We start from the raw sequence: 23,291 nt of genomic DNA, 5'->3' as shown, positions 1-23,291 counted from the left end.
TTTTTTTTGTTTTTTTTTTTTTTTTTTTTTTTTTTTTTTGTGGAGTTGAAATTTTTATATGGAGTTGAAATTTGCCTGAATAGGATGTCTGATGAATCATCAATCAGATTATTACAAGATGAGGACTGTCAGGTCCCTAACACCACACTAGTTGTCGTTTCAATCTATGGCTTAAACCCAGTGTTTTCGAACATACACTGTAGACTTTAAATAATTTCCATAGTGGAGTCAAGTGCAACATTTCATTTCACTTATGTTTGATTGATTTGTTTGTTTGTTTTTTCATAGTCAAGAATGTTTTTGTAATTGGATATAAGCAAGGGCACTTGAAAAAGTTCATGGAAAAGTTACATTATCTTTTTTTTTTTTTTTAAGCTTTTATTTTAAACTGAGTGATAATTTACATGAGAGAACATAAGTTTTGCACTAAACCTATTTTATTTTGTTTCATTCCAATGATTATAATCCCTTCCATGCATCATCATTTAACAGTATTTGCTTCTATTTCCTCTGAATTTTGTTTTTGTTTTTGATATACACAAAAACACTCAGGAATATATAATTATTTAAGCAACCAAAGGTCACATTCTGCAAGCTTGCCTCCTGGTCACCAGCACACAGCCTTTCTCTTTCCATGAGTCTAGAATCCTCAGATGCTTCCTCTCTCCAAGTCCTCATCTCTGCCTCCATCTCTGGTGTTGCTACTTCTCTGGATAGGGTCCCACATTCCACTCATGCTTTTCTCTCTTGATCGTCCTAGGTTCCTCTGTTCCTGGAATGTAAGATGAACTATTCCCCCTTTAATATTACACAACTTCTAACTTTACAGTTGAAACAATCACAATTAGTTGTGATAGCAATTGTTGATGTTGTTGTTAAGTGCCATAGAGTCGATTCCAACCCTTAGCGACCCTGTATAGGGTTTCCAAGGGCCAGCTGGTGAGCTTGAACCACCGACTTTTGCAGTTCAAACAACTTTGCAATCTGATGCATTAGCCCACAGCACCACAGTTACTCACTACTAAATTAAAAGAGTCCTATCTGCATCTTTGAATTCCATTTTTCCATGAATTGTTTGAAGTTCTTTTATATACATATACATATGTGTGTTATATTTTTTTAAAACCCAATAATCTACATACAGTTTTGCTCAAATTTTATCTTGAATGACCTTCCCTTTCAGATACTCATGCTGGAGTGCCTCAGAGGCTCCTTCTGATGTCTTCTTTGCTCTATCTACACTCAATGTCTGCATGACCTCATCTAGCACATTTACTTGAATATTGCTCATGTACTGATTCCACCTGGATGCTGAGCAAATCATCCAAGAAGCTGGGTTCTATGAAGAAAAACGTGGCATCAGGATTGGAGGAAGACTCATTAACAACCTGCGACATGCAGACGATACAACCTTGCATGCTGAAAGTGAAGAGGACTTAAAATATTTGCTGATGAAGATCAAAGAGCATAGCATCCGGTATGGATTGCATCTCAATGTAAAACAGACAAAAATCCTCACCACTGAATCAATAAACAACATTCTTATCAACAGAGAAAAGTCTGAAGTTTCAAGGACTTCATTCTTCTTGGATCAACTATCAATATTCATGGAAGCAGCAGTCAAGAAATCAAATGATGTATTGCATTAGGCAAATCTGCTTCACAAGACATTTTTTTAAAGTGTTGAAGAGCAAAGATGCCAGCTTGAAGACTAAGATGCACCTGACCCAAGCCGTGGTATTTTCAATAACCTCATATGCATGCTAAAGCTGGACAGTGAATAAGGAAGACCGTAGAAGAATTGATGTTTTTGAGTTCTGGTGTTGGAGGAGAATATTGAAAGTACCATGGGCTGCCAAAAGAACCAACAGATCTGTGTTGGAAGAAGTGCAGCCAGAGTATTTCAACTCTTATACTTCCGATATATTATCAGGAGGGACCAATTTCTGGAGAAGGATATCATGTTTGGTAAGGTGGTGGGTCAGAGAAAAAGAGGAAGACCCCCAGCAAGATGGATTGGCCAAGTGGCAGCGTCAGTGGGCTCAAGCATGGCAACAGTTGTGAGGTTGGCCCAGGATCGGGCAGTGTTTCATTCTGTTATGCATAGGGTAGCTATGAGTCGGTACATACTCTATGGCACCTAACAACAACAACAACTGATATCTTAGTTTCCAATGGCTGTTGTAACCAATTACCACAAACAAGGTGACTTAAGACAACAGAAATATATTCTCTTACAGAAGTTCAAATTGAGTGTCACTGAACCATAAGAGGTGTGGGCAGGGCCATGCTCCCTAGGGAGGCCCTAGGGGACAATCTATCCCTTGCCACTTCCAGTTTCTGGGGGCTGCCAGCATTTTTTGGCTTGTGGCTATATCATTTCCATTTCCCACTGCCACCTCTTCTTCTGTGTATGCCAAACCTTCCTCTGTCTTTTTCTTACAAGGATAATTGTGATGCATTTGGGCCCACTTAGATGATCCAGGATGATTTCTCCATCTCAAGATCTTTAATCACATCTGCAAAGACTACCTCCCGCCACCCTGCTGAAACTTCCAGGGATTGGGATCTCGTATCTTTGGGGGACATTTATTTTAAACCAACCAGAATTGATTATTCAAAAACACATATAAAACTATGCCTCAACACTCAAATTAGAATACAATCGTAACTCCTTCACACATCCACCAGGTTTGGAGAGACTTCACTGACCTCTTTTTCTGCACTCTTTCCAACCATTCACTATGCCAGTCAGACGGGCTATTTTCCTATTCTTTTTACAGAGATGTGAAACTTGCTCCCTACCTCAGGTCTATGCGTAAGTGTCACCTCTACTGACCAGCTGTACCCCTTCTCACTCTCTCACTCCTCCCTGCCATCTTTTCTTGTACCTATTCCCCAGCCCCCACGTGTCTCTTCTTCACACAGAATCACTTCCACCTTTGACAGGACACCTGTGTCTATAGTAAGCATCTCACAATGCAGAAAAAGTTATGGGGCCTTGATTAGGAAAACAAATGTAGTTATGACTAATTAATAATCCAATCCCATGCTGTTATAAAATTAAACACATGTTACAAAAATAAGCCACCATTGAACTTTATGGAGAATCAGTAGACAGTTTCTCCTCATGTCTGTTTTCCTATTTCTGCATTGGAAGTTCTTCCAGCCCTAGATATGCCTCATTTAGACAAAAATCAATTCACAAATGGAAAACAAAATTCAGCAAGTGTTTAAAAAGGCCTGGTGGCACAAAGGTTAAGTGATAGAGTGCTCTTGGAAAAGTTGAGATTCAAATCCACCCAGTAGCTCTACAGGAGACAGACCTGCCAATCTGCTTCTATAAATATTGTCGTTGTGGTTGTTGTCAAGTGCTGTGAAGTCAGTTCTGACTCATAGTGACCCTGGATAGGGTTTCTGAAGTGCCACTGGTGGGTTTCAACTGATAGCCTGGATCTACCAACAAAAATAAAATCAAGTTGGTTTAGTCACTGGGTCTTGATAAATGAAGATCCTGCAAATGAGGTAATTAGTTTAAAACTTAGCCGAGATGACCTCATGGTCCTAAAGGGAGAACAAGATAGTTATCTCAGGAACTAAACAGCTTGGACCCTAAAAGGGGAAATGTTTGAGAAGGATTTATTGCGTGATTGTTTCTATTTCTCTAAGGTAGCAAGCATGTTTGAAGAAGTTTATTGCTTTATTGTTTCTTTTTCCAATAAAATGCTATTTTGATGCTAAAATAGATTAAGTGTACATCCAAATGTAACTTACCCTATATAATGTGCCTGCTCTTCATAATGGTCAGGATGGTCTTGAGAAATGATTCTCTCCGTCGTCCAGACTGCTGAGTTTCTGTTAACAAAGCTTGGACTGGATCTCTCCCTGTCTCTGTGATTGACTACAGTGACAGGTAGCAAACACTCATTTTGGTTTGGCAACACAACCACTGACCTTGTGGTTCAAACTGACCTTATGACTGAAAGACAGTATTTATCCTACAGCATCAATACTTCCATAAATATGACAGAATAGAAAATTCTATTGGGTAGTTCTACTCCTTGGAGGCCAGGATGGCCAAACTTCGTCTCTCATACTTTGGACATATTGTCAGGAGGGACCAGTCACTGGAGAAAGATATCATGTTTGTTAAGGTGGAGGGTCAGAGAAAAAGAGGAAGACCCCCAGCAAGATGGATTGGCCAAGTGGCAGCATCAATGGGCTCAAGCATAGCAATGATTGTGAGGTTGGCCCAGGACCGGGCAGTGTTTCGTTCTGTTGTGCATAAGGTCATCATGAGTTGATACCAACTTGATGGCACCTAACAACAACAGCAACTCTGTTATATGGAGTCCTAGTGTGGTACTCTAAGATAAACACTTGACAACAAGGTCGGTATGAAGTGCAAGGTCAGCGGTTCAAACTCACCAGTCGCTCCTTGAAAACCCTATACAGGGTTGCTATGAATTGGAACTGATTTGGTAGCACTTAACAACCACAACAACAACTTACATGGGCTCGATATGAGTCAAAACAGAATGCATATGGCAGCTCCCAAAGCAGCAGCAACAGCAGAAGTTAGGAGTCTGCACCCTCAGAGATTTTAGTGTCAATGCTCAGTTGGGTACCAGTTTAGAAGCTCTTGTCACCTCTTCGTTCAGAAGTCTTCAGTCATGAGTCTTAACACAAATTGAAATAGATAAATAAAGAACAACATGGTGATTTTTTTTTAGCGGTTTAAAATGATTAAAATCTAACAAAAAACAAACCAAAAGGCGTTGATATTTATAAGCCATCTTAAAGCCTGAGCAGGAAAGAAACTTGCTTTACATTCAGTAGGTTAACTTCCTCTTACAGTAACAGAGCAAATAAATAAAGGGTCAGATGAGATATTTTTATTTATCCTCAAGGTGAATTCATAATCCTTATCTACTTATCATCCAAAATAGACCTCAGGACTTCTTCTGAGCACCAGTCACCTCACTTTTGAATGGGGCCCAGGAGATCAATATCACTCTAAGTAGTTCTTCTCAGGCTGACCCAGTGCCACACCAGGCAAATTGAAAAAAAAAAAAAAATCACAACTGCCCGCGTTGCCATAGGGAGTTAGCAAAGCGCTTTTGTCTCTAGGTCAGTGCTGTTTTGGATAATCATGTAGCTATCCTTCTATGAATGCAAGCAGGGCAAATCTAGGTTTTCAAGCATTGATTGTTGCTTTAACTTTTCAAAGCTATTCATTTCTAAAATGCAGAGCAAGACCCTGTAGTTACAAACTTAAGTGCATCAGACAACTGGATAAATATACACACAAAGAACAAGACCCACTGGGAACTGAAACAGCTACATTTTGTAACACTATAATTTATAACTTGCATAGCTACAAAAGGAGCAGTGCATCCCTAAATTATCCTTAAAAAAAAAAAAAAATCACAGTGCATAAAGTCATCTCTAATATGGAGAAGCTAGTGAGTGGCTGATGTTCCTCTGAAAGGGATTGCATCTAAAATGACTACTCAGTGATCCCACACAGGGATTACTCCATTAGCAGCTTTTTGGTTAAAGGCTGCTACCGCTCCCAGACACTCAAATGTCTTCATTTTTGCTGCATGATCTGCACAATATGTTTGTGGAAACCAGTTCACCCTGTGGTAGATTGCTGGGCACCAGGTCTAGCCAGTACCTCTTGTTGCCTCCCAGTTAATGACAGCTGTACCACGCTAACCCAGACTGCCTACATGTGTCCTTGAAGCATCCTGTGTCCTGCTTCCTGTCCCAGCCACAGCTCTCATGGAGGTGCACTTTGCCAGTTGCATCAACTCTCATATACTGAGTGCTGCATATTAACAGTTGTCCCGTTGTTCTTTCTTCTCTGTATGTTCACAATGAATCTGTGTGTCAACTGCTAATTTGTAGATCTGTTGGAACTTAGATAAAAATTTCTTATAGAAACAAGGAATGAACATTGCTTAAGGTTTTAGGTCAGTCTATAAAAAGTCCAGGAGGTATAAATGAAACAATATAGATTTATAATGAAATGAAATGCTGTGGATTGAATTGTGTCTTCTAGATATATGTACTATAATTTACAAACTCCATGCCTGTGGTTACAATGCCATTTGGGAATAGGTTGTCTTTGTTATGCTTACAAGGTAGGATTGGTCTTCAGTCTATCTTTTTTGAGATATAAAAACGATAAACCAAGCAAAGGAAGCAGCTGTTGTTGTTATGTGCTGTGGAGTCAGTTCTGATTCATAGCGACCCTGTAAATCTTTACGCGAGCAGAAAGCTTCACCTTTCTTCCGCAGAGCAGCTGGTTGTTTCAAACTGCTGACCTTGCAGTTCGCAGCCCGATTTGTAACCACTACGTTACCAGAGCTCCTTAAAGGAAGCAGAGATGGTGTCAAATATGCCCAAACGCATGGAGATTTCCAAGGAACCAGAAAGCGGAAGCTGACTAGGCAAAGACCTTCCTCCAGAATGACCAAGACAGGATGCTGTGCCCTGAAACTAGAGCCCTGAAATCAGACTTCCAGTCTCCTAAATTATAAGGAAATAAATTTTTGTTTATTGAAGTCACTCACTTGTGATATTTCTACTAAAACAGCACTCGATAACCAAGACAGAATTTGATACCAAAAGAGTGGCGTACTATTCTAACAGATACCTACAATGTGGAAGCAGGCCTGGTGTTGAGTAATTGGTGGAGGTTGGAGGAGTGTTAGATTGCCTAAATCTTGAGGATACTGTTGATAGAATTACAGACCTTAAAGTAAATGCTGGTGAGGGCTCAAAAGGAGATGAGAGAGCTCTACAGAAAGTCTCCATCACCTTGTTGTTGTTGTTAAGTACCATGGAGTCAATCCTGACTCATAGTGACCCTGCACAGGGTTTTCGAGGCTATAAATCTTTACAGAAGCAGAAAGCCTCATCTTTCTCCTACAGAATGGCTGGTAGTTTCAAACTGCCAACCTTGAGGTTAGCAGCCCAATTCGTAATCACTACACTACCAGAGATCCATCATCTTAGAGAAGACAAAAAGTGTGAGCCCCAGAATGATGCTAGAACCGTGGGTATTAAGTATGTTTCTGGTGAGGCTTTAAAAGCAAATGCTGAGCATGAGATCAGGCAGTGAGGAAGGGCAATGCTTTTTATGCAAGAGGGAAAAAAATATCTTGTCTGAATTATGTTCCAATGTTTGGGAGAAGGCAGAACTTTTAAGTAATGAACTTGGATACCTGGATAATGAGATTTCTAATATATATCTAAAAGGGGCCACATGGTTTCTCCTTGTTGCTCATAGTAAAATAGGAGGAGAAAGAAGTGGATTTAAAAATGAACTGTGCAAAATGAAAATAGAACTTGAAGATTTGCAAAATTACTTTGCACAAATCAAGGACACGTGTCCTAGAATGTTCAACAAGGATATGGCTAGTCAATCTTTTGTGAAGGAGAGTAATCCTGTGACTAAGTAACCAACTACTAATCCTGTGATCTAACTAACTACTACAATAGAGAACCTATCTATCAGTTTAGACTAAATGAGACAGAGAAAGAAAAAAAAAAAAAAGAAAGAAAGAAAGAATACTATAAGCCTTTTGGAAACCTAGAGGCAAGAAAAAGGCCAAAGGAGCTACTTCTGTTGTCCCCCAAGAAAAGAAAAGGACCATCCTTGGAACAACATGTTGATCACTAACTAATGCTATTGGAAGGTGCACAGCATGCCATGGCTTCTTGATTTCAAAGGGTGGGGTCACAATCTCCTGGATGTCAAAGAGCGAGGCCACAGACTCTTAGGGTTCAGACAGCTGGATCTTTGCCAAACTGGTTCCAGAGTACTAGGCTACCATTAAGGTGTGCCAGGAGGATGGTGCCAAAAACAAACCTAAAGGGACAAGGTTGTGTGCCAGAGGAATAGAAGAAGGGGGCCTGCTAAGGCCAAGGGGGTGTGGTCTTCACTCAGATGGACTAGGAAAATGGGGTTACAAATTGGACTGCTAACCTTAAGGTCAGCTGTTTGAAACTACCAACTGTTCCATGGGAAAAAGATGAGGCTTTCTGCTCCCATAAAGATTTACAGCCTTGGAAAACCTGTAGATGGTCGCTGTAAGCTGTAACTGACTCCACGGCACATAACTACCACCACCAAAACCAAGGGAGAAGTTTTGCCATCCCAGTGGGATAAGAAGACAAAGCTGCAACCCAAGGCTGAGGGCCTTTAACCCAGAGTCCAGAGAGTGTGACCATCCCCAGAGTCCAGAGGGTGGGGCCACTGCCAACATGATCTCAGAGAAAAATGGATAACTTTTAAGCCTTGAGAATGAATTTAAATTGTTCTGCTAGGTTTCGGGACTTGTAAGGAGCTCTTGTAGCGTAGTGGTTATGAATCGGGCTGAGAACCGCAAGGTCAGCAGTTCGAAACTGCCAGCTGTTCCGCAGGAGAAAGATGAGGCTTTCTGCTCCTGTAAAGATTTACAGCCTCAGAAACCCTGTACAGGGTCGCTATGAGTCAGAACCGACTCCATGGCACATAACAACAAATGATGCACATTAATCCTCATTTCCCTCCAATATCCACTCCCATTTGTAATGGCTATACCTATAATATAGTGCACAGTCCACCATTGTAGCAGTTCAAAAATTACCAGCCATTCCCTGGGAGAAAGATCACGCTTTCTGCTCCTGTAAAGATTTACTGTCTGAAAAAACCTCTACAGGGTCACTGTGAGTTGGAACCAGCTCCACAGCATAACACCACCACCACCACCACCACCAATCAGATGATTTGTTTCTCAGGTCCACAGGTGAAGAGGAATTTTGCCCCAGGATAGAATATACCTAAAGTCTAAACTAATTTAAATAGTTCAGAAGATGAGTTTTTTGATTTGGAGTTGATTAAGACTCTTGGAATCATGTAATGGCATAGATGTGTTACGTATATAAGAAGGACTTGATGTTTATGAGGATTGGTAAGAGTGTAAAATATTGTAGACTGACTTGTGCAACCCAAAACTATGTGTTCTGATTCCTCACCTCCATGTTATTTTATAAATCAATAATACCTCCATTATACAAGATCAGCACTGGACTACAAGGTCAGTGTTTCAAGTCCACCATCCACTCCTTGGAAACTCTAATCAGGTTGGCTGTGTTGTTGTTGTTGTTGTTAAGTGCCATCGAGTCGGATCCGACCCATAGCGACCCTGTACAGGGTTTCCGAGGCTGTAAATCTTTACGGGAGCAGAACGCCTCATCTTTCTCCCGCGGAGCGGCTGGTAGTTTCGAACTGCTGGCCTTAAGGTTCGCAGCCCGATTCGTAACCACTACGCTACCAGAGCTCCTTGTGAGTCAGGTCTAATTCGACAGCACTTAATAATAAAAACAAAAATGTATTATATAAACATTTAATATGCATCCATTAATATAATGAGATCATGGAATGTACAAAGTATGAATCTAGAAAAATGGAGAGTTTATAAAAAGTGAAATGGAACACATAAAGATGGATTTCCTAAGCATTCATTGAAATGGCCTGGTATTAGACATTGTGAATCAGATCATCATATGGTTTACTATGCCAGGAATGACACATTGAAGAGGAATGACATCACATTCATCATCATAAAGAACATTTCAAAATCTATCTTAATTAGAATGCTGTCAATGATAGGATAATATCCATATGCCTACAAGGAAGATCAGTTAATACCACTCACTATTTTCCAAATTTATACACCAACCACTAAATCCAGGGATAATGAAATTGAAGGACTCTTGGTGTGGTACTGTGGGTTAATACGTTGGACTACAAAGTTGGTTTGAACTAAATGGTCAGCAGTCCAAGCTCACCAGCTACTCCTTGGAAATCCTATACAGTGTCGCCATGGGTCAGAACCAACTCAATGGCACTTAACAACAACAATTAAAATCTTCAACATTCTGGTGTAGTGCTGTAGGATTAACACTGGTCTGCTAACCACAAGGTTCAAGCACATCAGTTGCTCTTTGGAAACCCTATACAGGGTCACTGAGTCAAAACCAACTCAAGGACACTTAAAAAAACAATAACCAACTTATTTAGATGCACTGACAATTACTGGTGATTGCAATGTGTAGGTTGGAAACAAACAGGAAGTCTAAGTTGTTGGAAATACAGCTTTGGGGATAGGATGGTGCTGGGAATTATAAAATTGAATTTTGTAAGAACAAAGATTTATGCAAATACCTTCTTTCACCACCTTAGAAGGTGACTATACACATGGAAATCACTAGATGAAATGCACAGGAATCAAAATGACTATGTTTGTGGGAAGAGACCACTAGAAATACAAGCTGGATTCAGAAAAGAATTTAGAATGAGGGATATCATTGCTGTTGTCTGATGGATCTTGGCTGAAAGCAGAGAATACCAGAAAGATGTTTGTATGTGCTTTATTAACTATACAAAAGCATTTGACTGTGTGAATCATAACAAACTGTAGATAACATAGCCAGGAATTCAGGAATGGGTGTGCTTCTGTGAAATTTTTACCTAGAACAAGAGACATTCATTTGAACAGGACAAGGGGACACTGAATGGCTTAAAGTCAGGAAAGGTGCATACAAGGATTGTGTGCTTTCACCATACTTATTCAATCTGGATGCTGAGTAAATAATTCAAGAAGTTGGATTATATGAAGCAGAACATGGTATCTGAATTGAAGGAAGACTCATTAAAAACTTCCTGTATGTAGTTACTTCAGGCATATTGTCAGGAGGGACCAGTCGCTGGAGAAGGATATCATGTTTGGTAAGGTGGAGGGTCAGAGAATAAGAGGAAGACCCCCAGTGAGATGGATGGGCAAAGTGGCAGCATCGATGGGCTCAAGCGTGGCAACGATAGTGAGGTTGGGCCAGGATTGGGCCGTGTTTCATTCTGCTGTGCATAAGGTCACTATGAGTCAATACCGACTCAATGGCACCTAACAACAACAACATATGCAGATGAAACAACCTTGCTTGCTGGAAGCAAAGAGGACTTAAAATACTTAGTAATGAAGAGCTACAGTCTTCAATATGGATTGTATCTCAATGTAAAGAAGACAAAAATTCTCACTACTGGACCAATAAAGAGCATCATGATAAATGCTGAAAATATTGAAATTGCAAGTTTTCCTTTTGATTGGAGCTACATTCAATACTCATGGAAGCAGCAGTCAAGAAAGCAAAAGACACCACATTAGGCAAATCTGCTTCAAAAGACCTCTTTAGAGTGTTAAAAAGCAAAGCTGTCAGTCTGAGGACTAAGGTATGCCTGATCCAAGCCATAGTATTTTCAATCCCCTAATAAGCATTCAAAAATTGGACAATGAATACAAAAAAATCAGAGAAGAATGGAGACATTTTAGTTATGGTGTTGATGAAGATTGATTTCAGTCTGAAGAAATTGGTTGAATTCTTCAATTTCATCATCACTGACATTAGTGATTGGTAAATAAATATGAATAATAGTGATATTAGCTGGTCTTCCTTGTTGTTGTTGTTATCATATGCCATCGAGTTGGTTCTGACCCATAGTGACCCTGTGCTGTATAGGGTTTCTGAAGAGTAGCTGATGTGTTTGAACTGCTGATTTTGCAATTCAAACTGACCTTGCAGTCTAATGCGTTAGCCCACAGTGCCACACCAGGGCTCCTTGAAGGTGTATGGATGTTATCCTATCACAAACAGCATTTTACTTCAAGATAGATCTTTAAATATTCTTTTTGATGATTAATGGGATACCATTCCTCTACTTTTAGAATACTAAAAGTGCCATGGACTGCCTAAAGAACCAATAGATCTGTTTTGGAAGAAGTGCAGCCAGAATGCTCCTTGGAGGCCAAGATGGCTAAACTTCGTCTCTCATACTTTGGACATATTGTCAGGAGGGAACAGTCACTGGAGAAGGATATCATACTAAGATGGAGGGTCAGAGAAAAAGAGGAAGACCCCCAACGAGATGGATAGGCCAGGTGGCATCATTGATGGACTCAAGTGTGGCAGCGGTAGTGAGGTTGGCCCAGGATCAGACATTGGTTCATTCTGCTGTGCATGGGGTCGCTATGAGTCGGTTCCGACTTAATGGCACCTGACAACAACAACATTCCTCTACAATTTGTCATTTCAGGCATAGTAAACCATGAGATTGTCAGATTCAAAATGGTCACTATCAGTCCATTTCAGCTCACTAATGCCCAGGTTATCAATCTTTATGCATTCCATTTCAATTTGATCATTTTCAATTTTCCCAGATTCATACTTCTTACATCCCATGTTCCAATTATTAATGTTTGCTTACAGCTGTTCCTCTTCATTTTCAGTTCTGCTCCATCAGCAGATGAAGGTCCTGAAAGCTTTGCTCCTTTCGTACCATCATAATCAACTCTCATTTGATGGGGCAGCTCTTCGGCAGTTGTATTTTGAGTGCCTTCCAACCTGAGGACTCATCTTCTAGCACTCTATTCAACACTATTGTAATGCTATTTATAATGCTTCAAAGATTGAATATTCTTGTGATTTCTAACAGTGTTTCTCTGCTTTTTATATGATTTTCAGGGTTAAACATTAAGAAATCCTCCACCCCTCCTTTTTCCTAGACTAGCTTAGTCTGGAATCTCATCTGACACCTGTCCCTCCGGGTGTCCCTAATGGCAATTAAAATATAGGTGGCCTAGCTTCTAGCATCACAGCAACACATAAGCCAACATAGTAGAACAAATGAACAGACTTCTGGTAGTGGTAGTAGAGCACCAGGCCCTTCTTTTGCGGTATGTCTGGGTGGATTTCAATCTCCAGGCTTTTGAGTTAGTAGCCTACCCTGTAATTGTTTGTACCACCAGGGTGAATTATTCAGCTGGGAATTTTCACACGTGTTAATCCACTTGTTATATATTTATCTTCCTTTTGGATTCTTGATTGCTTCTCTCTGCTTAACTTTCACTTGCGTTGTTGTTAGGTGCCACTGAGTCGGTACCGATTCATAGCAATCCTATACACAACAGAACAAAACACTCCCCGGTTCTGGGACATTGATGTTGCCACTTTGAAAACCATCTCGCTGGGGATCTTCCTCTTTTTCTCTGACCCTCAACCTTACCAAACATGATATCCTTCTCCAATGACTGGTCCCTCCTGACAATATGTCCGAAATATGAGAGACAAAGTTTGATCATCCTGGCCTCCAAGGAGCACTCTGGCTGAACTTCTTCCAGCACAGATCTGTTGGTTCTTTTAGCAGCCCGTGGTACTTTCAATAGTCTCCTCCAACACCATAACTCAAAAGCATCAATTCTTCTATGATCTTCCTTATTCGCTGTCCAGGTTTTGCATGTATATGAGGTTATTGAAAATACCATGGCTTGGGTCAGACGCATCTTAGTCCTCAAGCTGACGTCTTTGCTCTTCAACACTTTAAAACGGTCTTGTGCAGCAGATTTGCCTAATGCAATAAGTCGTCTGATCTCTTGACTGCTGCTTCCTTGAGTGTTGATAGTTAACCCAAGAAGAATGAAGTTATTGACAACTTCAAACTTTTCTCTGTTGATAAGAATGTTGTCCAGTGGTGAGGATTTTTGTTTTCTTTACACTGAGATGAGACCATCCCGAAGGCTGTGATCTTTGATCTTTATCAGTAAGTATTTTAAGCAAGGTTGTATCACCTGCATATTGCAGGTTGTTAATGAGTCTTCCTCCAATCCTGATGACATGTTTTTATTCATATAACCTGCCGGGGACTTGCCTCAGCATAGTTGTGTTGTTCACCAGTGTTTGGTTCATAAGGAGGGGAGATCCAGCGGCGATAGAGATAACAAAAGAGACACAGAGACTCAAAGAGAAAGACAAAGAGACACTCCGAAACCAGAGTGAATACTGGACTGGCATAAGGCAGATCCTGCGTTGCAAACATCTCAGCCACGAAGGCCGTAATATCCTGCATAGTAAACATCTTAGCTAAACAGGCAGTATGGTTGCAAGGCTGAACTCTACCCCTTGCATGCTGTAACGCACGCCTTGCCAGTCGTGATGCACCTGGATTTGTTCTGTGCCTTCCTTTTATTTAGGGGAGGTACTTTACACAAAGCTAGGAGGGGACTAAGACAAGATACAGCTGTCAATCTTATTTTTCCAGACATTCAGGCAACTTTACATCATACTTTGCAGGTTCGAATCTCACCACAGCAACTTGGTTTCTCAAGCTTAATTAACATACCTTTTAGCACCTAGCCTCAAATGGAGGGAGGAAAGGGAGGATCGGGAGGATTCCTATTGTGTATTGTGTCAGCTGCCCAGCCCAGGTTCTTCAGGAAAAGAGGCTCCTGGGTGAATAGGCAGCACCTGGAAACACTTTAGGGAGGATATTCCTATTGTCCTTAGAACAAACCAAAGAGCCACCCAATGTACTTTGAATGAATTCTCTGAGGGAAAAACTTTGCCTGTTTGGAATTTTAAAGTCTTGACTTTTAGGAAAATATTACATTTATCTGTGTATATCAAGGGCTTCATGTCTGCATTTAATAAAAATAATTTGTTATTAACCGCCAGGTGGCTAGATCTGTTATACTCGGGCCTATAGGGCCTCGAATCTCTGACCAGGCCTTCACGGTCTGCAACAATAACCCAGCTTCTTGGATTATTTGCTCAGCATGCAGGTTGAATAAGATGGTGAAAGAATACAACCCTGTCACACACATTTCTTAATTTTAAACCATTCAGTGTTTCCGTGTTATGTTTGAACAACTGCTTCTTGATCCATGTACAGATTCCTTAATAGCAGAATTAAGTGTTCAGGAATACTCATACTTCGCAATGTTGTCCATAGCTTGTCATGATCCACACAATTGGAAGTCTTTGTGTAGTCACTGTAGAAGACTCCATTTTCTAATGCTTCCATGGTGGCAGTGGTGGTGGTGGTGGTGGCAGTGGTGGTGGTGATGTGCCGTGGAATCTGTTCCAACTGATAGCAACCTTCCATAGGGTTTCTGAGGTTGTAAAACTTTACAGGGGCATAAAGCCTCACCTTTCTCCCATGGAATGGCTGGTACTGTTGACCTTGATCTTAGTAGCCCAAATCATAATCACTATGCTAGTAGAGCTTCCTTAAGGTTATCTATGTAGTTCATTGTCAATTACATGGAATTTTATTCTGAATTACCTTACGTCTGTGTTTCCACTTAGTGGAATATTAGTACCACAGTCAACATACATTTGTTGGGTATCTACTATGTTCAACCTCTTAGGTGAATGCTGATGAGACACCACAATGAATTAGAACACAGATATTAAAGAGTGTATAACTCATTTAGAAAAGAGGTTATAGACGTAAGAAGTTAGGTTATAAACAGCACTGAGCTACAGCAGTCAGGAGTAGCCACATAATATTCAGAGTCTCCTGTTCAAACTTATTAAAAAATTTAGGAGATTCTCCAATCACGCATGGGTCCTTCTAAGTACAATGGTGTCACAATCATGAAGCTGGTCTTGGCAGCATCTGAGAAAATCTTGTAGAATTGTAAACTTTGGACTGGACTTTGAAAGAGGGATTATGCTAACAGAAAGAGAGAAGGAATGGTCACTACAATGTGGGAAACAGGCTTGACAAAGCAGCCTGTTGGAGGCTGGTGTTCCCAACCATGGCTGCTTTCTGGAATCACTACAATCAATGTGGTGACTGAAGTTACCATGAATGGTGATGTGTCCTATTGATAGCAGGTTTCCTTGATTTTATATGGTGAAACTTATACTGTACCCCTGCGTTCTTCCTGCTGATAACCCATAATTAAAATCTAGTCATGAGAAAAACATCAGAAAAATTTAAACTGAGGATCGTTCTATAAAATATCTAACTAGTTAGTTCTCTTCTAAACTTGGAGGGTCATCTAGAACAAAGAAAGTCTGAGAAACTAGTTTCATGTAGACAATGTGGAGCTGATGTGTAGATTTTCCCAAAACCACTCTTAAACTCTTTTAGTTGGTGCATTTAAAAAATTCACACGTCAAGTAATCATTGGCATAGTTTAACTAATATACCAAGTCTGTAACTGTTTTCTATTCATTGCATTTCTTTGGTTTCTTCATTTCCCCTCTTTTCCTGATTATGGCAATATCAGAATATAATACATTATTTACTGTTTATATAAAAGTTATAATTACCCATTCCTTATCGCAGCTTTATCTAGAATACTATTTATTATTAAAATAGCCTCTAAAGGAATTGAAAACTCAAGACTAAGGGATTTTGAACACTATCTTAAATATGAAAATTGATTTTATTAAATATTCTAAACTGAAACTGATCTGGCAATGCAACAAACTGTCTAAATGAAAATTCTCTAGCAATAGTCATTTATGTTTTATTTGCCATTCTGTTGCAAATTGTGTTGAAGCAGATGCCTAATCAGATGGCAAGGTTTCTATGTGTTTGGATTATGACAAAAAAATAAAACTAAAAGAGATTTCAAAAGCACTCTGAATAATTATTTAATATCAAAATGTTTTATGTGCTTAATATAATAACATTCCATTAATAAGTGTATTTTTTTGTTGTTTTTGTTTTTTTGCTGCTTGAATACAGAATTCCAAAAGATGTCCCAATATTCAAAACATTATTGGAGTTTCTTCAATGAGACCGGGGATAGAGTCTCTTCAGATACCTTGATTATACAAACAAGTCATCACTATAAAAATGTATGGCTCCATCCTAACCTAATAAGACACAGTGATTTGCAATATGATGATTACCACTGTGATTTGATTCATTAATTCTCAGTAACAGTTGTTAATCAGCTCATTAAACAAGCATTGTACAGGAGATTTCAACCAGGGGAACCTCTTAGAAATACCTAAATATCTTCTTCTGCAAGGGGAGGAAAAAGGAAACAGGTTAATGCCATAGGAGACAGCTATAAATATGGAAGTTTTTCAACTATAGGAAAATTTTAAAACAGTTACTACACTTTAATAAAACTATACATTCTGGGCATTTTGTTCCTTTTCAAAACAAAAACCAGAAAAACAATAAAAGGTGTTCAAAGTAACTACTCTGATTTGGCCCCCTGGGTTTTGCAACTATTTTTTGTTAAACTGTAGAAAGGAATTCTGGCCCTGTGTCTCACACTACACAAATAAGCTGTTTCTTTTTCTTGTTTCCACAGCATAAAACCAGTAATATTTTTCAGATATTTGAAATCTCAAAAATTAAATTTAAACCTATTTTCAGTGAATTGCCTTAGTTGATTTTCAGTAACTCACTTTATCTTCAAATATGTGATATGCAAGTGTCTAGATGATATACAACTGAAATGCTTTACCTAACAGTAACAAAATTCATAACCTACTTCTAAGTTTACAAAGAATTCTCACATACATGATTCAATTTAATTCTTACTAAACTTTGTGAAACCTTCAAGGACATAGGGTGGTGATGCCGGTGGTGGTAGTGGTAGTGGTGATGGTGGCTGTATGCCATTAAGTGGGTTCTTATTCATGGTGACCCTGTATAGCATTTTCCAAGGCTATAAATCTTTATGGTATCAGAAAACCTCATCTTTATGCCATGGAGAGGCTGGTGGGTTCAAACTTCTGGCCTTGCAGTTAGCAGCCCAATTCATAATATATTATGTTGTGAGGGCTCCAAAGGAAAGGTATCACTGTTAGCACAAAATTATCCACAAGAAACTTGAAGTTCAAATTAAGTGAGTTGTCCAAGTTGAAAAGTGTGTATGTTCAGTTCTAATGACCACAAACACCATGCTCTTTCCAGAAGCTAGTTACTTAGAACATGGAATTCATGATGTAAAGAAAGAAACACAAGAGAAAGAGAGATCGGTAAGGCTCAGGAAGAAAGTGATATTAGAAGAGGTGGTTACATGGTAAACCAGTCAGACACACAACGATATTCCTATACAACAAAGACCTGTGAAACAGATGCAAATGAAAGGATAAAGAATTAGATGAGACGCCAGCTAGAAAAAGAAACGGAATGACAATGATGAACAGGGGAGATACAGAGCAGAGCTGCCTTCTTAGCTGGCCAAGCACAGCGTTTCCATTCCTTCCAGGTGAGAAGCATATGACGGTAACTTTACAGAATCCCCATGAAGGCAGAGATACAGTGTAGATAAACATGGAGTGAAGCAAGGTGAGCAGAACATTAACTAGATAAGGAAGGAAAGCAAGAAAGATCTCTAGGGACTCAGGTAACCACAGAGCAGGAAGAAGCCAATAAATAGAGAGAGAACCACTTTTCAGCAATGGTCCCTGATTATGTGGGGTGGGAAGTCAAAATTCACAGCAAAGAAGAGAGCCCATGGGAGAGCAGTTGGAGATGCTGGATTCTGGGAAGCCCCCTCACCCACTGTCTTAAGTCAGGGTAGTAATCAAATAGCCATTGCACTTACCCAGAAATACACTAGTGCCCATCCCAGTGACCAATAACTGAAGGAGTGCACTCTCCCTATGCCTTCCACATACCGTCTGGTGACCACAGGTGTGGTATCACTGCCATTTATCCAAAACTGGTGGATGGTGTCACACCCTGCAGTGTAGTGAATGAGTGAGTGTTTCCTGTAGCCACAGTCTTTGTAAACTACTACCAAACTACTGTCTTCCTCATAGGTCTGGGTCAGAGAAGGCGGGGGAAGTTGCTAATTTGTGAGTGATCCTTAACAGGATTGTGATTGTAAGCATTTAGAAATCTAATGAGGGGATTGGTCAATGTTACTATTCTGTTGGGTTTTAAATCAGCTATCTCCAAAACTGGAGGAGGATCTCGCTACCTTAAAAGAAGAAGAGCCAGGAGTGGAGTGCATCCTTTGGAGCCCAAGATTCCTGCTCATTGAACCTCCTTGACCCAGGGACAGAAAGGTGTGACACCAGAGAAGGTACAGAGGGGCAGCAGCAGAAGAACCAGGAGTCAGCACCTGGGACAGCTCACAGAGCTAGTAAACTGGGGGAGCTAGGTTTGCTGACCTGTAAAGCTAGAACCAAGTGCTTCAGGCTGAGTTTTAAGGTGGAACAGTGTGTTCTGAGGGCACACTATTCATCAACATCCCTAAAAGAGGTTTGTAACATTGCCCTAGCAGAGAAAGTCCTGCTTGTGGGCACAGCTGGCAATATACTAGAACTTTGTCCTGAACAGTTCTGATCCTGCATTATAACCAGTTAACTTTCCTATTAAACCCATAACTGTGGGTATGGTATCTGAGTTAGGTGTGGGCTTTGCAATGACTTCTTGAAGCCAGATGAGAAGTAGAGATTTATTAGAGGGGGTGCTCATTTTACTTTTACTGCCCACAGGCCCTCACTGACTTGGCAGTTCACTGGCCCTCATCCCTCCTCTGAGACCCCCCAATGTCTAGCAACACACTCCTGTGGATCATGCACTGCATACTGTTACGTCTATGTTCACTGGTGGACATTCATGCAGATTATATGCCACATGATAGATGTCTCACCACTAATAACACTTCAAAAGCTAAATTTATACGTTATCTATCATGAACATAGAGGCAAAAATTATCACCAAAATCCTAGCCAATAGAATTCAACATCATATAAAAAATAATTCATCTCCACTGGCACAATGGAAGGAAGACCTAAATATAAAATCTAAAATTATAAATACAAAATTATAAAAAAAATTACAAATTTTATAAATCTAAATTTATAAAAAAAATAATAAATTTATAATGATAAATACAGAAAAGATTGAAGTGTCAGAGACATCATTTTGCTTGCATCCGCCATCAACACTCATGGAAGAAGCAGTCAAGAAATCTGCTGCACAAGACCTCTTTAAAGTGTTGAAGAGCAAAGATGTCACTTTGAGGACTAAAGTGCACCTGACCCAAGCCATAGTGTTTTCAGTAGTATCATCCACATATGAAATTAGGACAATGAATAAGGAAGACCTCAGAGGAACTGAAACAATTGACTAATGATGTTGGAGAAGAATATTTAAGGTCCCATAGACTGCCAGAAGAACAAACAAATCTGCTTTGGAAGAAGTACAAACAGAATGCACCTTAGAAGTCAAGATGGACAAATTCTGTCTCTCATACTTGGGATATATTATCAGGAGGGATCAGTCCCTGGAGAAGGACATCATGCTTGTCAAAATGGAGGGACAACAAAAAAGAAGGAGACCCCCAGCAAGATGGCAGCAACTATGGGGTCAAGCATGGCAGTATGTGTGAGAACGGTACAGGACCAGGTGGTGTTTCATTCTGTTGTACATAGGATCACGCAGTGGCCCCTAACAACAATAAATATATCATATGAGATATATAAGGATGGCTCAACATGAGAAAAACAATCAATGTAATCCACTGCATAAATAAATCCAAAGGAAAATACTGATAGCATCACATAAACATATTAACTGATACAGAAAAAGCATTTTACAAAATTCAACCCCATTCTTGCAAAACTCAAAATAGAAACAGAGCAAAATTCCTAAATATAATTAAGGGCATATACACAAAACCAAGCACCAACATTATTATCAATGGAGAGAGACTGAAAGCATTCTCCTTGATAAGGGGAATCAGAAAAGGATGTCTTTAATCAGTGTTCTTATTTCATATAATACTGAAAGTCCTAACCAGGCAAAAGGGAAATAATAGTCATTGAAATTGATCAGGAAGAAGTAAAAATATCCCTCTTTGCAAATGATATGATCCTATACCAAGAAAATTCCCAAGACAATACAAGAAAGCTATTAGAACTCATGGAAGAACTTGGCAAAGTGGTCAGATACAATTCAACACACAAAAATCATTCAGATTCCTCTACACTAGCAAAGAGAACTCTGAAAACAAAATCAGGAAAGAAATAACATTTATAAAATCATCAAAAAGATGAAACACTTAAGAAAACAACTAACCAGGGATGTAAAAACTTATACAAAGAAAATTACAAAACACTATTGCAAGAAACCAAGAGACATACATAAATGGAAGAAACTCCTATGTTCATGGTAAGGAGTATGTAACACTGCAAAATTGTTAATACCACCCTATGTGATCTATAGCTATAACACAATCCCAATTCAGATTCCATCAACATTCTTTAAAGAGATAGAAAAACTAATCATCAACTTTATATGGAAGGAAAAGAGACCTGGAAGAGCAAAACACGACTGAAAAAGAACAAAGTAGGAAGTCTCACCCTTCCCAATCTGAAAATCGACTATACAGCCATGGTAGTCAAAACATTCTGATGACGGTATAATGACAGACTCATAGATCAATCAATGTAACAGAATTGAAAACTAAGAAGTAACTCCTTTCATCTGTGGACAGATCTTTGACAAAAGGCCAAAATCCATTAAACGGGTAAGAGATGGTCTCCTTAACAAACGATGCTGCCCAAACTGGGTATCCAGTTATAGAAAAATAGAACAGCATGCATACCTCACACCATAAACACAAACTAACTCAAACGGAAGAAAGGCTTAAGTGTAAAATCTAAAACTATAAAGATCATGAAAGGAAAGCAGGCAAACCTAGGAACCTTAATTTACAGCATAAAGACTCCATCAAACATGACTAAGACTGCACAAGAACCAAGAGATAAACGACTTTACTAGGAACTCCTAAAGATTAAACATTTATATGCATCAAATGAATTTTCCAGAAGAGTAAAAACAGTACCTACAGACTGTAGGGTAGAAATGGCAATGACATCTCTGACAAGGGACTGAACTCTAAAATGTATAGAAAACTTCAGCATTTCAACAACAAGAAGACAATCCAGCTAAGGAATGTGCAAAGGACATGAACACACACTTCACCAAAGAATACAAGACGTTCAGGCAGCCAACAAACATACAAAGAGATGTTCTGGTCATTAACCATTAGTGAGATTCAAACCAAAACAATGGGATATCATCTCACCCCAGTAATGACAATAATGATAAGGAAAAAACAAAACAAAACAACAACAAAAAAAAACTGGCCAAGATATGGAGAGACTAGAATTCTAATATACTGCTGGTATGGCTGTAAATGGTATAAGCAATGAGAAAAATGGTACGTCATTGCTTTAAAAACCAGAAATACCATATAATTCAGTAATTGCTCTCCTAGGTATATATTCTAGAGAAAGAAGAGCCATGATACAGAGAAAGAGATGCACACCCATGTTCGCCACAGCACTATTCTAAATAGCAAAAGATGGAAGCAATCTGAATGCCCATCAATGGATGAATTGATACACAAATTATGACCTGGGCATCCAATGGAATACTATGTAACTTTAAAGAATAACAAAACTGTGAAACATTTCAGGACATGGATGAACCTGGAGGATAGTTTTCTAAGTGAAGGAAGTGAATTACAATAGAACAAATATTGTATGAAATCACAAAAAAAAGTTTACACGCAGAAAGAAAAATACTTTGATGGTTAATAAGGGATGCAAAGAGGAAGGAAGGAAAAATCACTAAGAACAGAGTTGTTGCTGTTGTTAAGTGCCATTAAGTTGGCTGACTCATTGTGATTCTATATAGGGTTTTTGAGGAACCACTTTCTGACTTTGTGGTTAGCAGTTTAGTGCTTGTTCTACAGCATCACAACATACATACATACATACAACAAAATACATACACCAAAATATTAACAGTAGTGTGGGATTGTTTTGAATTTTCTTATTGTGTATGTGTTCTAATTATTAAAGCAATGAACATTTGTTCACATGTATAAGCCAGAAAAAGGCCCATAACCCTACTATGTAGTAAGTGTGTCGGGCCATGTTTCAATTTCTTTATTTTATTGTTCTTAATCACAGAAACCCAAAAGAAATTTTAGGTATAAAACAGGACATAATCCTAGTCCAGGATTCAGGACTCTCCCACTCAGAGAGAATAAAGAAGAGGACACCATTATAAAATCATAAACGAATATTATAAAACAACTTCATGGCAAAACAATGAAAATTCAATAAACTCAGTGTTATTAAAAGAACAGAAATGGTCAAAATTGACTCAAGAAGGAATTTTTCAAAATCAATAACCTTTCTTATTCTGCCACAATCACACCATCTCCATTTCCCACACCCACAAGGAAGATAGTTTCAGACAAGTATTATCAAGATAATCTCTATGCAAACTTTTCCAGAGATTTTTATCAAGGGCGTTGGGTGAGGAGGAAGCTACCCATCACATTTGATTGTTGTTGTTATTGTTGTTGTCAGGTGCCATCGAGTCGGAACCGACTCATAGCGACCCCATGCACAGCAGAACGAAACAATGTCCGATCCTGGGCCAACCTCACTAC

The sequence above is a fragment of the Chrysochloris asiatica genome, unplaced genomic scaffold (assembly GCF_000296735.1).
Source record: "Chrysochloris asiatica unplaced genomic scaffold, ChrAsi1.0 scaffold00117, whole genome shotgun sequence".
In the NCBI taxonomy this organism is placed as follows: Eukaryota; Metazoa; Chordata; class Mammalia; order Afrosoricida; family Chrysochloridae; genus Chrysochloris; species Chrysochloris asiatica.
This window is presented reverse-complemented; position numbering follows the sequence as displayed.